General features: G+C 54.6%; 14 non-coding genes across 14 annotated transcripts; 10 read left to right on the top strand and 4 right to left on the bottom strand.

The window, feature by feature from the left end:
- Window positions 1–686: 686 nt before the first annotated feature.
- On the bottom strand, window positions 687–758 carry trnad-guc (transfer RNA aspartic acid (anticodon GUC)). Its single transcript has one exon. It is a non-coding gene; the product is annotated as a tRNA-Asp (tRNA).
- Window positions 759–965: 207 nt separating this feature from the next.
- trnal-cag (transfer RNA leucine (anticodon CAG)) lies at window positions 966–1,048 on the top strand. The gene has a single exon. It is a non-coding gene; the product is annotated as a tRNA-Leu (tRNA).
- A 125-nt stretch (window positions 1,049–1,173) lies between these two features.
- On the top strand, window positions 1,174–1,255 carry trnas-uga (transfer RNA serine (anticodon UGA)). Its single transcript has one exon. It is a non-coding gene; the product is annotated as a tRNA-Ser (tRNA).
- Window positions 1,256–2,690: 1,435 nt separating this feature from the next.
- On the bottom strand, window positions 2,691–2,762 carry trnad-guc (transfer RNA aspartic acid (anticodon GUC)). Its single transcript has one exon. It is a non-coding gene; the product is annotated as a tRNA-Asp (tRNA).
- A 207-nt stretch (window positions 2,763–2,969) lies between these two features.
- trnal-cag (transfer RNA leucine (anticodon CAG)) lies at window positions 2,970–3,052 on the top strand. Its single transcript has one exon. It is a non-coding gene; the product is annotated as a tRNA-Leu (tRNA).
- Window positions 3,053–3,177: 125 nt separating this feature from the next.
- trnas-uga (transfer RNA serine (anticodon UGA)) lies at window positions 3,178–3,259 on the top strand. Its single transcript has one exon. It is a non-coding gene; the product is annotated as a tRNA-Ser (tRNA).
- Window positions 3,260–5,082: 1,823 nt separating this feature from the next.
- On the bottom strand, window positions 5,083–5,154 carry trnad-guc (transfer RNA aspartic acid (anticodon GUC)). Its single transcript has one exon. It is a non-coding gene; the product is annotated as a tRNA-Asp (tRNA).
- Window positions 5,155–5,361: 207 nt separating this feature from the next.
- trnal-cag (transfer RNA leucine (anticodon CAG)) lies at window positions 5,362–5,444 on the top strand. Its single transcript has one exon. It is a non-coding gene; the product is annotated as a tRNA-Leu (tRNA).
- Window positions 5,445–5,569: 125 nt separating this feature from the next.
- Window positions 5,570–5,651, top strand: trnas-uga (transfer RNA serine (anticodon UGA)). The gene has a single exon. It is a non-coding gene; the product is annotated as a tRNA-Ser (tRNA).
- Window positions 5,652–9,869: 4,218 nt separating this feature from the next.
- trnal-cag (transfer RNA leucine (anticodon CAG)) lies at window positions 9,870–9,952 on the top strand. The gene has a single exon. It is a non-coding gene; the product is annotated as a tRNA-Leu (tRNA).
- Window positions 9,953–10,077: 125 nt separating this feature from the next.
- trnas-uga (transfer RNA serine (anticodon UGA)) lies at window positions 10,078–10,159 on the top strand. Its single transcript has one exon. It is a non-coding gene; the product is annotated as a tRNA-Ser (tRNA).
- Window positions 10,160–17,872: 7,713 nt separating this feature from the next.
- On the bottom strand, window positions 17,873–17,944 carry trnad-guc (transfer RNA aspartic acid (anticodon GUC)). The gene has a single exon. It is a non-coding gene; the product is annotated as a tRNA-Asp (tRNA).
- Window positions 17,945–18,151: 207 nt separating this feature from the next.
- Window positions 18,152–18,234, top strand: trnal-cag (transfer RNA leucine (anticodon CAG)). The gene has a single exon. It is a non-coding gene; the product is annotated as a tRNA-Leu (tRNA).
- A 125-nt stretch (window positions 18,235–18,359) lies between these two features.
- trnas-uga (transfer RNA serine (anticodon UGA)) lies at window positions 18,360–18,441 on the top strand. Its single transcript has one exon. It is a non-coding gene; the product is annotated as a tRNA-Ser (tRNA).
- Window positions 18,442–18,455: the final 14 nt, after the last annotated feature.

Genomic DNA, 18,455 nt, shown 5'->3' on the forward strand with positions numbered 1-18,455 from the left:
TCAGGGGTCCGCGTTAAAATCGGCATCGATATGGTGACCCCGGGGGAGCCCAGGGTCACCAGGTCGTCTAAGGAGGGGTGAACCAACCCAGGTCGGAAACGGAGCAGGTGAAAGCCACAAAAGATGAGAGCACTGCTTGTCCCGTAGCTCATTTGCCAGCTCTTTTGCCAGCTCTCTCTCTCTCTCTATCTATCTATCTTTGACTTGCTTTTATATACATAAATATATATAATAAATCATAGATAAATAAATAAATAAATCCTTCCCTGGGTCAGAGGCCGCACATCGGGTCAAAAACAAGCGGAGTTGCTGCCGGACGTGGTGGCGCGCGCCTGTGATCCAAGCTCCTGCGAGGCTGAGGCTCGAGGACGGCTTGAGCTGAGGAGATCTGTGTGGCGGTGGGCTGTGCCGATCAGGGGTCCGTGTTAAAATCGGCATCGATATGGTGACCCCGGGGGAGCCCAGGGTCACCAGGTCCTCTAAGGAGGGGTGAACCAACCCAGGTCGGAAACGGAGCAGGTGAAAGCCCCCGTGCCAATCGGTTCTGGGACAGCTCCTGTGAGTAGCCGCCGCCGTGCAGCCTGAGTGACACAGCGGAACTCGACCTTTTGGTCGTGAGGACAAAGGCAGGTGCAACTGCTTTCTTTACGGACAACAGGCCGAGGTAGCAAAAGGAGCAGAGCAGCCTCCCCATCGGGGAATCGAACCCCGGTCTCCCGCGTGACAGGCGGGGATACTCACCACTATACTAACGAGGATGGCACGGCAGGGCCTTTCCAGGCTCGCCGTGGCCGACCGCCTCCGCTGTGTCCCGTCATCGCACTTTCGTAGCGTTCTACGGCCAAGGCGAGGCATCCGCTGGCTGCACCGCCCCGCGTCATTCAACCGTTGGGCGTCCAGTCTCGAGCACGCTGTGAGCTTTGCGAGGGCCAGCGGCCAGCGGCCAGCAGCCCCCGGGTCAGCAGGTCAGGATGGCCGAGCGGTCTAAGGCGCTGCGTTCAGGTCGCAGTCTCCCCCGGAGGCGTGGGTTCGAACCCCACTTCTGACATAGCCGGAGCTGCTTTTGCGCTTTTTGGGACGCTGGCGTGTCTTGCGCTTCCCTCCCCGCCCTCAACGCCACGTGATCCCAAACGGTCTCCCACACCAACTGCGCCCCTACCCGCCCGTCCAGCGGTAGTCGTGGCCGAGTGGTTAAGGCGGCGGACTTGAAATCCACTGGGGTCTCCCCGCGCAGGTTCAAATCCTGCCGACTACGATGCCGGAGAGCACTGCCCCACGGGCCGGCTTGATTTCCCAAACCCCACAAGAGATGTTAGCACTGCTTGTCCCGTAGCTCTTTTGCCAGCTCTTTTGCCAGCTCTCTCTCTCTCTCTCTCTCTCTCTCTCTCTCTATCTATCTATCTTTGACTTGCTTTTATATACATAAATATATATAATAAATCATAGATAAATAAATAAATAAATCCTTCCCTGGGTCAGAAGCCGCACATCGGGTCAAAAACAAGCGGAGTTGCTGCCGGACGTGGTGCCGCGCGCCTGTGATCCAAGCTCCTGGGAGGCTGAGGCTCGAGGACGGCTTGAGCTGAGGAGATCTGTGTGGCGGTGGGCTGTGCCGATCAGGGGTCCGCGTTAAAATCGGCATCGATATGGTGACCCCGGGGGAGCCCAGGGTCACCAGGTCGTCTAAGGAGGGGTGAACCAACCCAGGTCGGAAACGGAGCAGGTGAAAGCCACAAAAGATGAGAGCACTGCTTGTCCCGTAGCTCATTTGCCAGCTCTCTCTCTCTCTCTATCTATCTATCTTTGACTTGCTTTTATATACATAAATATATATAATAAATCATAGATAAATAAATAAATAAATCCTTCCCTGGGTCAGAAGCCGCACATCGGGTCAAAAACAAGCGGAGTTGCTGCCGGACGTGGTGCCGCGCGCCTGTGATCCAAGCTCCTGGGAGGCTGAGGCTCGAGGACGGCTTGAGCTGAGGAGATCTGTGTGGCGGTGGGCTGTGCCGATCAGGGGTCCGCGTTAAAATCGGCATCGATATGGTGACCCCGGGGGAGCCCAGGGTCACCAGGTCGTCTAAGGAGGGGTGAACCAACCCAGGTCGGAAACGGAGCAGGTGAAAGCCACAAAAGATGAGAGCACTGCTTGTCCCGTAGCTCATTTGCCAGCTCTCTCTCTCTCTCTATCTATCTATCTTTGACTTGCTTTTATATACATAAATATATATAATAAATCATAGATAAATAAATAAATAAATCCTTCCCTGGGTCAGAGGCCGCACATCGGGTCAAAAACAAGCGGAGTTGCTGCCGGACGTGGTGGCGCGCGCCTGTGATCCAAGCTCCTGCGAGGCTGAGGCTCGAGGACGGCTTAAGCTGAGGAGATCTGTGTGGTGGTGGGCTGTGCCGATCAGGGGTCCGTGTTAAAATCGGCATCGATATGGTGACCCCGGGGGAGCCCAGGGTCACCAGGTCCTCTAAGGAGGGGTGAACCAACCCAGGTCGGAAACGGAGCAGGTGAAAGCCCCCGTGCCAATCGGTTCTGGGACAGCTCCTGTGAGTAGCCGCCGCCGTGCAGCCTGAGTGACACAGCGGAACTCGACCTTTTGGTCGTGAGGACAAAGGCAGGTGCAACTGCTTTCTTTACGGACAACAGGCCGAGGTAGCAAAAGGAGCAGAGCAGCCTCCCCATCGGGGAATCGAACCCCGGTCTCCCGCGTGACAGGCGGGGATACTCACCACTATACTAACGAGGACGGCACGGCAGGGCCTTTCCAGGCTCGCCGTGGCCGACCGCCTCCGCTGTGTCCCGTCATCGCACTTTCGTAGCGTTCTACGGCCAAGGCGAGGCATCCGCTGGCTGCACCGCCCCGCGTCATTCAACCGTTGGGTGTCCAGTCTCGAGCACGCTGTGAGCTTTGCGAGGGCCAGCGGCCAGCGGCCAGCAGCCCCCGGGTCAGCAGGTCAGGATGGCCGAGCGGTCTAAGGCGCTGCGTTCAGGTCGCAGTCTCCCCCGGAGGCGTGGGTTCGAACCCCACTTCTGACATAGCCGGAGCTGCTTTTGCGCTTTTTGGGACGCTGGCGTGTCTTGCGCTTCCCTCCCCGCCCTCAACGCCACGTGATCCCAAACGGTCTCCCACACCAACTGCGCCCCTACCCGCCCGTCCAGCGGTAGTCGTGGCCGAGTGGTTAAGGCGGCGGACTTGAAATCCACTGGGGTCTCCCCGCGCAGGTTCAAATCCTGCCGACTACGATGCCGGAGAGCACTGCCCCACGGGCCGGCTTGATTTCCCAAACCCCACAAGAGATGATAGCACTGCTTGTCCCGTAGCTCTTTTGCCAGCTCTCTCTCTCTCTCTCTCTCTCTCTCTCTCTCTATCTATCTATCTTTGACTTGCTTTTATATACATAAATATATATAATAAATCATAGATAAATAAATAAATAAATCCTTCCCTGGGTCAGAAGCCGCACATCGGGTCAAAAACAAGCGGAGTTGCTGCCGGACGTGGTGCCGCGCGCCTGTGATCCAAGCTCCTGGGAGGCTGAGGCTCGAGGACGGCTTGAGCTGAGGAGATCTGTGTGGCGGTGGGCTGTGCCGATCAGGGGTCCGCGTTAAAATCGGCATCGATATGGTGACCCCGGGGGAGCCCAGGGTCACCAGGTCGTCTAAGGAGGGGTGAACCAACCCAGGTCGGAAACGGAGCAGGTGAAAGCCACAAAAGATGAGAGCACTGCTTGTCCCGTAGCTCATTTGCCAGCTCTCTCTCTCTCTCTATCTATCTATCTTTGACTTGCTTTTATATACATAAATATATATAATAAATCATAGATAAATAAATAAATAAATCCTTCCCTGGGTCAGAAGCCGCACATCGGGTCAAAAACAAGCGGAGTTGCTGCCGGACGTGGTGCCGCGCGCCTGTGATCCAAGCTCCTGGGAGGCTGAGGCTCGAGGACGGCTTGAGCTGAGGAGATCTGTGTGGCGGTGGGCTGTGCCGATCAGGGGTCCGCGTTAAAATCGGCATCGATATGGTGACCCCGGGGGAGCCCAGGGTCACCAGGTCGTCTAAGGAGGGGTGAACCAACCCAGGTCGGAAACGGAGCAGGTGAAAGCCACAAAAGATGAGAGCACTGCTTGTCCCGTAGCTCATTTGCCAGCTCTCTCTCTCTCTCTATCTATCTATCTTTGACTTGCTTTTATATACATAAATATATATAATAAATCATAGATAAATAAATAAATAAATCCTTCCCTGGGTCAGAAGCCGCACATCGGGTCAAAAACAAGCGGAGTTGCTGCCGGACGTGGTGCCGCGCGCCTGTGATCCAAGCTCCTGGGAGGCTGAGGCTCGAGGACGGCTTGAGCTGAGGAGATCTGTGTGGCGGTGGGCTGTGCCGATCAGGGGTCCGCGTTAAAATCGGCATCGATATGGTGACCCCGGGGGAGCCCAGGGTCACCAGGTCGTCTAAGGAGGGGTGAACCAACCCAGGTCGGAAACGGAGCAGGTGAAAGCCACAAAAGATGAGAGCACTGCTTGTCCCGTAGCTCATTTGCCAGCTCTCTCTCTCTCTCTATCTATCTATCTTTGACTTGCTTTTATATACATAAATATATATAATAAATCATAGATAAATAAATAAATAAATCCTTCCCTGGGTCAGAGGCCGCACATCGGGTCAAAAACAAGCGGAGTTGCTGCCGGACGTGGTGGCGCGCGCCTGTGATCCAAGCTCCTGCGAGGCTGAGGCTCGAGGACGGCTTGAGCTGAGGAGATCTGTGTGGCGGTGGGCTGTGCCGATCAGGGGTCCGTGTTAAAATCGGCATCGATATGGTGACCCCGGGGGAGCCCAGGGTCACCAGGTCCTCTAAGGAGGGGTGAACCAACCCAGGTCGGAAACGGAGCAGGTGAAAGCCCCCGTGCCAATCGGTTCTGGGACAGCTCCTGTGAGTAGCCGCCGCCGTGCAGCCTGAGTGACACAGCGGAACTCGACCTTTTGGTCGTGAGGACAAAGGCAGGTGCAACTGCTTTCTTTACGGACAACAGGCCGAGGTAGCAAAAGGAGCAGAGCAGCCTCCCCATCGGGGAATCGAACCCCGGTCTCCCGCGTGACAGGCGGGGATACTCACCACTATACTAACGAGGACGGCACGGCAGGGCCTTTCCAGGCTCGCCGTGGCCGACCGCCTCCGCTGTGTCCCGTCATCGCACTTTCGTAGCGTTCTACGGCCAAGGCGAGGCATCCGCTGGCTGCACCGCCCCGCGTCATTCAACCGTTGGGTGTCCAGTCTCGAGCACGCTGTGAGCTTTGCGAGGGCCAGCGGCCAGCGGCCAGCAGCCCCCGGGTCAGCAGGTCAGGATGGCCGAGCGGTCTAAGGCGCTGCGTTCAGGTCGCAGTCTCCCCCGGAGGCGTGGGTTCGAACCCCACTTCTGACATAGCCGGAGCTGCTTTTGCGCTTTTTGGGACGCTGGCGTGTCTTGCGCTTCCCTCCCCGCCCTCAACGCCACGTGATCCCAAACGGTCTCCCACACCAACTGCGCCCCTACCCGCCCGTCCAGCGGTAGTCGTGGCCGAGTGGTTAAGGCGGCGGACTTGAAATCCACTGGGGTCTCCCCGCGCAGGTTCAAATCCTGCCGACTACGATGCCGGAGAGCACTGCCCCACGGGCCGGCTTGATTTCCCAAACCCCACAAGAGATGATAGCACTGCTTGTCCCGTAGCTCTTTTGCCAGCTCTCTCTCTCTCTCTCTCTCTCTCTCTCTCTCTCTCTCTATCTATCTTTGACTTGCTTTTATATACATAAATATATATAATAAATCATAGATAAATAAATAAATAAATCCTTCCCTGGGTCAGAAGCCGCACATCGGGTCAAAAACAAGCGGAGTTGCTGCCGGACGTGGTGCCGCGCGCCTGTGATCCAAGCTCCTGGGAGGCTGAGGCTCGAGGACGGCTTGAGCTGAGGAGATCTGTGTGGCGGTGGGCTGTGCCGATCAGGGGTCCGCGTTAAAATCGGCATCGATATGGTGACCCCGGGGGAGCCCAGGGTCACCAGGTCGTCTAAGGAGGGGTGAACCAACCCAGGTCGGAAACGGAGCAGGTGAAAGCCACAAAAGATGAGAGCACTGCTTGTCCCGTAGCTCATTTGCCAGCTCTTTTGCCAGCTCTCTCTCTCTCTCTCTCTCTCTCTCTCTCTCTCTCTCTCTCTCTATCTATCTATCTTTGACTTGCTTTTATATACATAAATATATATAATAAATCATAGATAAATAAATAAATAAATCCTTCCCTGGGTCAGAAGCCGCACATCGGGTCAAAAACAAGCGGAGTTGCTGCCGGACGTGGTGCCGCGCGCCTGTGATCCAAGCTCCTGGGAGGCTGAGGCTCGAGGACGGCTTGAGCTGAGGAGATCTGTGTGGCGGTGGGCTGTGCCGATCAGGGGTCCGCGTTAAAATCGGCATCGATATGGTGACCCCGGGGGAGCCCAGGGTCACCAGGTCGTCTAAGGAGGGGTGAACCAACCCAGGTCGGAAACGGAGCAGGTGAAAGCCACAAAAGATGAGAGCACTGCTTGTCCCGTAGCTCATTTGCCAGCTCTCTCTCTCTCTCTATCTATCTATCTTTGACTTGCTTTTATATACATAAATATATATAATAAATCATAGATAAATAAATAAATAAATCCTTCCCTGGGTCAGAGGCCGCACATCGGGTCAAAAACAAGCGGAGTTGCTGCCGGACGTGGTGGCGCGCGCCTGTGATCCAAGCTCCTGCGAGGCTGAGGCTCGAGGACGGCTTGAGCTGAGGAGATCTGTGTGGCGGTGGGCTGTGCCGATCAGGGGTCCGTGTTAAAATCGGCATCGATATGGTGACCCCGGGGGAGCCCAGGGTCACCAGGTCCTCTAAGGAGGGGTGAACCAACCCAGGTCGGAAACGGAGCAGGTGAAAGCCACAAAAGATGAGAGCACTGCTTGTCCCGTAGCTCATTTGCCAGCTCTCTCTATCTATCTATCTATCATTGACTTGCTTTTATATACATAAATATATATAATAAATCATAGATAAATAAATAAATAAATCCTTCCCTGGGTCAGAAGCCGCACATCGGGTCAAAAACAAGCGGAGTTGCTGCCGGACGTGGTGCCGCGCGCCTGTGATCCAAGCTCCTGGGAGGCTGAGGCTCGAGGACGGCTTGAGCTGAGGAGATCTGTGTGGCGGTGGGCTGTGCCGATCAGGGGTCCGCGTTAAAATCGGCATCGATATGGTGACCCCGGGGGAGCCCAGGGTCACCAGGTCGTCTAAGGAGGGGTGAACCAACCCAGGTCGGAAACGGAGCAGGTGAAAGCCACAAAAGATGAGAGCACTGCTTGTCCCGTAGCTCATTTGCCAGCTCTTTTGCCAGCTCTCTCTCTCTCTCTCTCTCTCTCTCTCTCTCTCTCTCTCTCTCTCTCTCTCTATCTATCTATCTTTGACTTGCTTTTATATACATAAATATATATAATAAATCATAGATAAATAAATAAATAAATCCTTCCCTGGGTCAGAAGCCGCACATCGGGTCAAAAACAAGCGGAGTTGCTGCCGGACGTGGTGCCGCGCGCCTGTGATCCAAGCTCCTGGGAGGCTGAGGCTCGAGGACGGCTTGAGCTGAGGAGATCTGTGTGGCGGTGGGCTGTGCCGATCAGGGGTCCGCGTTAAAATCGGCATCGATATGGTGACCCCGGGGGAGCCCAGGGTCACCAGGTCGTCTAAGGAGGGGTGAACCAACCCAGGTCGGAAACGGAGCAGGTGAAAGCCACAAAAGATGAGAGCACTGCTTGTCCCGTAGCTCATTTGCCAGCTCTCTCTATCTATCTATCTATCTTTGACTTGCTTTTATATACATAAATATATATAATAAATCATAGATAAATAAATAAATAAATCCTTCCCTGGGTCAGAAGCCGCACATCGGGTCAAAAACAAGCGGAGTTGCTGCCGGACGTGGTGCCGCGCGCCTGTGATCCAAGCTCCTGGGAGGCTGAGGCTCGAGGACGGCTTGAGCTGAGGAGATCTGTGTGGCGGTGGGCTGTGCCGATCAGGGGTCCGCGTTAAAATCGGCATCGATATGGTGACCCCGGGGGAGCCCAGGGTCACCAGGTCGTCTAAGGAGGGGTGAACCAACCCAGGTCGGAAACGGAGCAGGTGAAAGCCACAAAAGATGAGAGCACTGCTTGTCCCGTAGCTCATTTGCCAGCTCTCTCTATCTATCTATCATTGACTTGCTTTTAAATACATAAATATATATAATAAATCATAGATAAATAAATAAATAAATCCTTCCCTGGGTCAGAAGCCGCACATCGGGTCAAAAACAAGCGGAGTTGCTGCCGGACGTGGTGCCGCGCGCCTGTGATCCAAGCTCCTGGGAGGCTGAGGCTCGAGGACGGCTTGAGCTGAGGAGATCTGTGTGGCGGTGGGCTGTGCCGATCAGGGGTCCGCGTTAAAATCGGCATCGATATGGTGACCCCGGGGGAGCCCAGGGTCACCAGGTCGTCTAAGGAGGGGTGAACCAACCCAGGTCGGAAACGGAGCAGGTGAAAGCCACAAAAGATGAGAGCACTGCTTGTCCCGTAGCTCATTTGCCAGCTCTTTTGCCAGCTCTCTCTCTCTCTCTCTCTCTCTCTCTCTCTCTCTCTCTCTATCTATCTATCTTTGACTTGCTTTTATATACATAAATATATATAATAAATCATAGATAAATAAATAAATAAATCCTTCCCTGGGTCAGAAGCCGCACATCGGGTCAAAAACAAGCGGAGTTGCTGCCGGACGTGGTGCCGCGCGCCTGTGATCCAAGCTCCTGGGAGGCTGAGGCTCGAGGACGGCTTGAGCTGAGGAGATCTGTGTGGCGGTGGGCTGTGCCGATCAGGGGTCCGCGTTAAAATCGGCATCGATATGGTGACCCCGGGGGAGCCCAGGGTCACCAGGTCGTCTAAGGAGGGGTGAACCAACCCAGGTCGGAAACGGAGCAGGTGAAAGCCACAAAAGATGAGAGCACTGCTTGTCCCGTAGCTCATTTGCCAGCTCTCTCTCTCTCTCTATCTATCTATCTTTGACTTGCTTTTATATACATAAATATATATAATAAATCATAGATAAATAAATAAATAAATCCTTCCCTGGGTCAGAGGCCGCACATCGGGTCAAAAACAAGCGGAGTTGCTGCCGGACGTGGTGGCGCGCGCCTGTGATCCAAGCTCCTGCGAGGCTGAGGCTCGAGGACGGCTTGAGCTGAGGAGATCTGTGTGGCGGTGGGCTGTGCCGATCAGGGGTCCGTGTTAAAATCGGCATCGATATGGTGACCCCGGGGGAGCCCAGGGTCACCAGGTCCTCTAAGGAGGGGTGAACCAACCCAGGTCGGAAACGGAGCAGGTGAAAGCCCCCGTGCCAATCGGTTCTGGGACAGCTCCTGTGAGTAGCCGCCGCCGTGCAGCCTGAGTGACACAGCGGAACTCGACCTTTTGGTCGTGAGGACAAAGGCAGGTGCAACTGCTTTCTTTACGGACAACAGGCCGAGGTAGCAAAAGGAGCAGAGCAGCCTCCCCATCGGGGAATCGAACCCCGGTCTCCCGCGTGACAGGCGGGGATACTCACCACTATACTAACGATGACGGCACGGCAGGGCCTTTCCAGGCTCGCCGTGGCCGACCGCCTCCGCTGTGTCCCGTCATCGCACTTTCGTAGCGTTCTACGGCCAAGGCGAGGCATCCGCTGGCTGCACCGCCCCGCGTCATTCAACCGTTGGGTGTCCAGTCTCGAGCACGCTGTGAGCTTTGCGAGGGCCAGCGGCCAGCGGCCAGCAGCCCCCGGGTCAGCAGGTCAGGATGGCCGAGCGGTCTAAGGCGCTGCGTTCAGGTCGCAGTCTCCCCCGGAGGCGTGGGTTCGAACCCCACTTCTGACATAGCCGGAGCTGCTTTTGCGCTTTTTGGGACGCTGGCGTGTCTTGCGCTTCCCTCCCCGCCCTCAACGCCACGTGATCCCAAACGGTCTCCCACACCAACTGCGCCCCTACCCGCCCGTCCAGCGGTAGTCGTGGCCGAGTGGTTAAGGCGGCGGACTTGAAATCCACTGGGGTCTCCCCGCGCAGGTTCAAATCCTGCCGACTACGATGCCGGAGAGCACTGCCCCACGGGCCGGCTTGATTTCCCAAACCCCACAAGAGATGATAGCACTGCTTGTCCCGTAGCTCTTTTGCCAGCTCTCTCTCTCTCTCTCTCTCTCTCTCTCTCTCTCTCTCTCTCTCTCTCTCTCTCTATCTATCTTTGACTTGCTTTTATATACATAAATATATATAATAAATCATAGATAAATAAATAAATAAATCCTTCCCTGGGTCAGAAGCCGCACATCGGGTCAAAAACAAGCGGAGTTGCTGCCGGACGTGGTGCCGCGCGCCTGTGATCCAAGCTCCTGGGAGGCTGAGGCTCGAGGACGGCTTGAGCTGAGGAGATCTGTGTGGCGGTGGGCTGTGCCGATCAGGGGTCCGCGTTAAAATCGGCATCGATATGGTGACCCCGGGGGAGCCCAGGGTCACCAGGTCGTCTAAGGAGGGGTGAACCAACCCAGGTCGGAAACGGAGCAGGTGAAAGCCACAAAAGATGAGAGCACTGCTTGTCCCGTAGCTCATTTGCCAGCTCTCTCTATCTATCTATCTTTGACTTGCTTTTATATACATAAATATATATAATAAATCATAGATAAATAAATAAATAAATCCTTCCCTGGGTCAGAGGCCGCACATCGGGTCAAAAACAAGCGGAGTTGCTGCCGGACGTGGTGGCGCGCGCCTGTGATCCAAGCTCCTGGGAGGCTGAGGCTCGAGGACGGCTTGAGCTGAGGAGATCTGTGTGGCGGTGGGCTGTGCCGATCAGGGGTCCGCGTTAAAATCGGCATCGATATGGTGACCCCGGGGGAGCCCAGGGTCACCAGGTCGTCTAAGGAGGGGTGAACCAACCCAGGTCGGAAACGGAGCAGGTGAAAGCCACAAAAGATGAGAGCACTGCTTGTCCCGTAGCTCATTTGCCAGCTCTCTCTATCTATCTATCTTTGACTTGCTTTTATATACATAAATATATATAATAAATCATAGATAAATAAATAAATAAATCCTTCCCTGGGTCAGAAGCCGCACATCGGGTCAAAAACAAGCGGAGTTGCTGCCGGACGTGGTGCCGCGCGCCTGTGATCCAAGCTCCTGGGAGGCTGAGGCTCGAGGACGGCTTGAGCTGAGGAGATCTGTGTGGCGGTGGGCTGTGCCGATCAGGGGTCCGCGTTAAAATCGGCATCGATATGGTGACCCCGGGGGAGCCCAGGGTCACCAGGTCGTCTAAGGAGGGGTGAACCAACCCAGGTCGGAAACGGAGCAGGTGAAAGCCACAAAAGATGAGAGCACTGCTTGTCCCGTAGCTCATTTGCCAGCTCTCTCTATCTATCTATCTTTGACTTGCTTTTATATACATAAATATATATAATAAATCATAGATAAATAAATAAATAAATCCTTCCCTGGGTCAGAAGCCGCACATCGGGTCAAAAACAAGCGGAGTTGCTGCCGGACGTGGTGGCGCGCGCCTGTGATCCAAGCTCCTGGGAGGCTGAGGCTCGAGGACGGCTTGAGCTGAGGAGATCTGTGTGGCGGTGGGCTGTGCCGATCAGGGGTCCGCGTTAAAATCGGCATCGATATGGTGACCCCGGGGGAGCCCAGGGTCACCAGGTCGTCTAAGGAGGGGTGAACCAACCCAGGTCGGAAACGGAGCAGGTGAAAGCCACAAAAGATGAGAGCACTGCTTGTCCCGTAGCTCATTTGCCAGCTCTCTCTATCTATCTATCTTTGACTTGCTTTTATATACATAAATATATATAATAAATCATAGATAAATAAATAAATAAATCCTTCCCTGGGTCAGAAGCCGCACATCAGGTCAAAAACAAGCGGAGTTGCTGCCGGACGTGGTGGCGCGCGCCTGTGATCCAAGCTCCTGGGAGGCTGAGGCTCGAGGACGGCTTGAGCTGAGGAGATCTGTGTGGCGGTGGGCTGTGCCGATCAGGGGTCCGCGTTAAAATCGGCATCGATATGGTGACCCCGGGGGAGCCCAGGGTCACCAGGTCGTCTAAGGAGGGGTGAACCAACCCAGGTCGGAAACGGAGCAGGTGAAAGCCACAAAAGATGAGAGCACTGCTTGTCCCGTAGCTCATTTGCCAGCTCTCTCTATCTATCTATCATTGACTTGCTTTTATATACATAAATATATATAATAAATCATAGATAAATAAATAAATAAATCCTTCCCTGGGTCAGAAGCCGCACATCGGGTCAAAAACAAGCGGAGTTGCTGCCGGACGTGGTGCCGCGCGCCTGTGATCCAAGCTCCTGGGAGGCTGAGGCTCGAGGACGGCTTGAGCTGAGGAGATCTGTGTGGCGGTGGGCTGTGCCGATCAGGGGTCCGCGTTAAAATCGGCATCGATATGGTGACCCCGGGGGAGCCCAGGGTCACCAGGTCGTCTAAGGAGGGGTGAACCAACCCAGGTCGGAAACGGAGCAGGTGAAAGCCACAAAAGATGAGAGCACTGCTTGTCCCGTAGCTCATTTGCCAGCTCTCTCTATCTATCTATCTTTGACTTGCTTTTATATACATAAATATATATAATAAATCATAGATAAATAAATAAATAAATCCTTCCCTGGGTCAGAAGCCGCACATCGGGTCAAAAACAAGCGGAGTTGCTGCCGGACGTGGTGGCGCGCGCCTGTGATCCAAGCTCCTGGGAGGCTGAGGCTCGAGGACGGCTTGAGCTGAGGAGATCTGTGTGGCGGTGGGCTGTGCCGATCAGGGGTCCGCGTTAAAATCGGCATCGATATGGTGACCCCGGGGGAGCCCAGGGTCACCAGGTCGTCTAAGGAGGGGTGAACCAACCCAGGTCGGAAACGGAGCAGGTGAAAGCCACAAAAGATGAGAGCACTGCTTGTCCCGTAGCTCATTTGCCAGCTCTCTCTATCTATCTATCTTTGACTTGCTTTTATATACATAAATATATATAATAAATCATAGATAAATAAATAAATAAATCCTTCCCTGGGTCAGAAGCCGCACATCAGGTCAAAAACAAGCGTAGTTGCTGCCGGACGTGGTGGCGCGCGCCTGTCATCCAAGCTCCTGGGAGGCTGAGGCTCGAGGACGGCTTGAGCTGAGGAGATCTGTGTGGCGGTGGGCTGTGCCGATCAGGGGTCCGCGTTAAAATCGGCATCGATATGGTGACCCCGGGGGAGCCCAGGGTCACCAGGTCGTCTAAGGAGGGGTGAACCAACCCAGGTCGGAAACGGAGCAGGTGAAAGCCACAAAAGATGAGAGCACCGCTTGTCCCGTAGCTCATTTGCCAGCTCTCTCTATCTATCTATCTATCATTGACTTGCTTTTATATACATAAATATATATAATAAATCATAGATAAATAAATAAATAAATCCTTCCCTGGGTCAGAAGCCGCACATCGGGTCAAAAACAAGCGGAGTTGCTGCCGGACGTGGTGCCGCGCGCCTGTGATCCAAGCTCCTGGGAGGCTGAGGCTCGAGGACGGCTTGAGCTGAGGAGATCTGTGTGGCGGTGGGCTGTGCCGATCAGGGGTCCGCGTTAAAATCGGCATCGATATGGTGACCCCGGGGGAGCCCAGGGTCACCAGGTCGTCTAAGGAGGGGTGAACCAACCCAGGTCGGAAACGGAGCAGGTGAAAGCCACAAAAGATGAGAGCACTGCTTGTCCCGTAGCTCATTTGCCAGCTCTCTCTATCTATCTATCTATCTTTGACTTGCTTTTATATACATAAATATATATAATAAATCATAGATAAATAAATAAATAAATCCTTCCCTGGGTCAGAGGCCGCACATCGGGTCAAAAACAAGCGGAGTTGCTGCCGGACGTGGTGGCGCGCGCCTGTGATCCAAGCTCCTGGGAGGCTGAGGCTCGAGGACGGCTTGAGCTGAGGAGATCTGTGTGGCGGTGGGCTGTGCCGATCAGGGGTCCGCGTTAAAATCGGCATCGATATGGTGACCCCGGGGGAGCCCAGGGTCACCAGGTCGTCTAAGGAGGGGTGAACCAACCCAGGTCGGAAACGGAGCAGGTGAAAGCCACAAAAGATGAGAGCACTGCTTGTCCCGTAGCTCATTTGCCAGCTCTCTCTATCTATCTATCTTTGACTTGCTTTTATATACATAAATATATATAATAAATCATAGATAAATAAATAAATAAATCCTTCCCTGGGTCAGAAGCCGCACATCAGGTCAAAAACAAGCGGAGTTGCTGCCGGACGTGGTGGCGCGCGCCTGTGATCCAAGCTCCTGGGAGGCTGAGGCTCGAGGACGGCTTGAGCTGAGGAGATCTGTGTGGCGGTGGGCTGTGCCGATCAGGGGTCCGCGTTAAAATCGGCATCGATATGGTGACCCCGGGGGAGCCCAGGGTCACCAGGTCGTCTAAGGAGGGGTGAACCAACCCAGGTCGGAAACGGAGCAGGTGAAAGCCACAAAAGATGAGAGCACCGCTTGTCCCGTAGCTCATTTGCCAGCTCTCTCTATCTATCTATCATTGACTTGCTTTTATATACATAAATATATATAATAAATCATAGATAAATAAATAAATAAATCCTTCCCTGGGTCAGAAGCCGCACATCGGGTCAAAAACAAGCGGAGTTGCTGCCGGACGTGGTGCCGCGCGCCTGTGATCCAAGCTCCTGGGAGGCTGAGGCTCGAGGACGGCTTGAGCTGAGGAGATCTGTGTGGCGGTGGGCTGTGCCGATCAGGGGTCCGCGTTAAAATCGGCATCGATATGGTGACCCCGGGGGAGCCCAGGGTCACCAGGTCGTCTAAGGAGGGGTGAACCAACCCAGGTCGGAAACGGAGCAGGTGAAAGCCACAAAAGATGAGAGCACTGCTTGTCCCGTAGCTCATTTGCCAGCTATCTCTATCTATCTATCTTTGACTTGCTTTTATATACATAAATATATATAATAAATCATAGATAAATAAATAAATAAATCCTTCCCTGGGTCAGAAGCCGCACATCGGGTCAAAAACAAGCGGAGTTGCTGCCGGACGTGGTGCCGCGCGCCTGTGATCCAAGCTCCTGGGAGGCTGAGGCTCGAGGACGGCTTGAGCTGAGGAGATCTGTGTGGCGGTGGGCTGTGCCGATCAGGGGTCCGCGTTAAAATCGGCATCGATATGGTGACCCCGGGGGAGCCCAGGGTCACCAGGTCGTCTAAGGAGGGGTGAACCAACCCAGGTCGGAAACGGAGCAGGTGAAAGCCACAAAAGATGAGAGCACTGCTTGTCCCGTAGCTCATTTGCCAGCTCTCTCTATCTATCTATCTTTGACTTGCTTTTATATACATAAATATATATAATAAATCATAGATAAATAAATAAATAAATCCTTCCCTGGGTCAGAAGCCGCACATCAGGTCAAAAACAAGCGTAGTTGCTGCCGGACGTGGTGGCGCGCGCCTGTGATCCAAGCTCCTGGGAGGCTGAGGCTCGAGGACGGCTTGAGCTGAGGAGATCTGTGTGGCGGTGGGCTGTGCCGATCAGGGGTCCGCGTTAAAATCGGCATCGATATGGTGACCCCGGGGGAGCCCAGGGTCACCAGGTCGTCTAAGGAGGGGTGAACCAACCCAGGTCGGAAACGGAGCAGGTGAAAGCCACAAAAGATGAGAGCACCGCTTGTCCCGTAGCTCATTTGCCAGCTCTCTCTATCTATCTATCATTGACTTGCTTTTATATACATAAATATATATAATAAATCATAGATAAATAAATAAATAAATCCTTCCCTGGGTCAGAAGCCGCACATCGGGTCAAAAACAAGCGGAGTTGCTGCCGGACGTGGTGCCGCGCGCCTGTGATCCAAGCTCCTGGGAGGCTGAGGCTCGAGGACGGCTTGAGCTGAGGAGATCTGTGTGGCGGTGGGCTGTGCCGATCAGGGGTCCGCGTTAAAATCGGCATCGATATGGTGACCCCGGGGGAGCCCAGGGTCACCAGGTCGTCTAAGGAGGGGTGAACCAACCCAGGTCGGAAACGGAGCAGGTGAAAGCCACAAAAGATGAGAGCACTGCTTGTCCCGTAGCTCATTTGCCAGCTCTCTCTATCTATCTATCTATCTTTGACTTGCTTTTATATACATAAATATATATAATAAATCATAGATAAATAAATAAATAAATCCTTCCCTGGGTCAGAGGCCGCACATCGGGTCAAAAACAAGCGGAGTTGCTGCCGGACGTGGTGGCGCGTGCCTGTGATCCAAGCTCCTGGGAGGCTGAGGCTCGAGGACGGCTTGAGCTGAGGAGATCTGTGTGGCGGTGGGCTGTGCCGATCAGGGGTCCGCGTTAAAATCGGCATCGATATGGTGACCCCGGGGGAGCCCAGGGTCACCAGGTCGTCTAAGGAGGGGTGAACCAACCCAGGTCGGAAACGGAGCAGGTGAAAGCCACAAAAGATGAGAGCACTGCTTGTCCCGTAGCTCATTTGCCAGCTCTCTCTATCTATCTATCTTTGACTTGCTTTTATATACATAAATATATATAATAAATCATAGATAAATAAATAAATAAATCCTTCCCTGGGTCAGAAGCCGCACATCAGGTCAAAAACAAGCGGAGTTGCTGCCGGACGTGGTGGCGCGCGCCTGTGATCCAAGCTCCTGGGAGGCTGAGGCTCGAGGACGGCTTGAGCTGAGGAGATCTGTGTGGCGGTGGGCTGTGCCGATCAGGGGTCCGCGTTAAAATCGGCATCGATATGGTGACCCCGGGGGAGCCCAGGGTCACCAGGTCGTCTAAGGAGGGGTGAACCAACCCAGGTCGGAAACGGAGCAGGTGAAAGCCACAAAAGATGAGAGCACCGCTTGTCCCGTAGCTCATTTGCCAGCTCTCTCTATCTATCTATCATTGACTTGCTTTTATATACATAAATATATATAATAAATCATAGATAAATAAATAAATAAATCCTTCCCTGGGTCAGAAGCCGCACATCGGGTCAAAAACAAGCGGAGTTGCTGCCGGACGTGGTGCCGCGCGCCTGTGATCCAAGCTCCTGGGAGGCTGAGGCTCGAGGACGCCTTGAGCTGAGGAGATCTGTGTGGCGGTGGGCTGTGCCGATCAGGGGTCCGCGTTAAAATCGGCATCGATATGGTGACCCCGGGGGAGCCCAGGGTCACCAGGTCGTCTAAGGAGGGGTGAACCAACCCAGGTCGGAAACGGAGCAGGTGAAAGCCACAAAAGATGAGAGCACTGCTTGTCCCGTAGCTCATTTGCCAGCTCTCTCTCTCTCTCTATCTATCTATCTTTGACTTGCTTTTATATACATAAATATATATAATAAATCATAGATAAATAAATAAATCCTTCCCTGGGTCAGAGGCCGCACATCGGGTCAAAAACAAGCGGAGTTGCTGCCGGACGTGGTGCCGCGCGCCTGTGATCCAAGCTCCTGCGAGGCTGAGGCTCGAGGACGGCTTGAGCTGAGGAGATCTGTGTGGCGGTGGGCTGTGCCGATCAGGGGTCCGTGTTAAAATCGGCATCGATATGGTGACCCCGGGGGAGCCCAGGGTCACCAGGTCCTCTAAGGAGGGGTGAACCAACCCAGGTCGGAAACGGAGCAGGTGAAAGCCCCCGTGCCAATCGGTTCTGGGACAGCTCCTGTGAGTAGCCGCCGCCGTGCAGCCTGAGTGACACAGCGGAACTCGACCTTTTGGTCGTGAGGACAAAGGCAGGTGCAACTGCTTTCTTTACGGACAACAGGCCGAGGTAGCAAAAGGAGCAGAGCAGCCTCCCCATCGGGGAATCGAACCCCGGTCTCCCGCGTGACAGGCGGGGATACTCACCACTATACTAACGAGGACGGCACGGCAGGGCCTTTCCAGGCTCGCCGTGGCCGACCGCCTCCGCTGTGTCCCGTCATCGCACTTTCGTAGCGTTCTACGGCCAAGGCGAGGCATCCGCTGGCTGCACCGCCCCGCGTCATTCAACCGTTGGGTGTCCAGTCTCGAGCACGCTGTGAGCTTTGCGAGGGCCAGCGGCCAGCGGCCAGCAGCCCCCGGGTCAGCAGGTCAGGATGGCCGAGCGGTCTAAGGCGCTGCGTTCAGGTCGCAGTCTCCCCCGGAGGCGTGGGTTCGAACCCCACTTCTGACATAGCCGGAGCTGCTTTTGCGCTTTTTGGGACGCTGGCGTGTCTTGCGCTTCCCTCCCCGCCCTCAACGCCACGTGATCCCAAACGGTCTCCCACACCAACTGCGCCCCTACCCGCCCGTCCAGCGGTAGTCGTGGCCGAGTGGTTAAGGCGGCGGACTTGAAATCCACTGGGGTCTCCCCGCGCAGGTTCAAATCCTGCCGACTACGATGCCGGAGAGCAC

Source organism: Amia ocellicauda, chromosome 19, assembly GCF_036373705.1.
Source record: "Amia ocellicauda isolate fAmiCal2 chromosome 19, fAmiCal2.hap1, whole genome shotgun sequence".
Taxonomy (NCBI): Eukaryota; Metazoa; Chordata; class Actinopteri; order Amiiformes; family Amiidae; genus Amia; species Amia ocellicauda.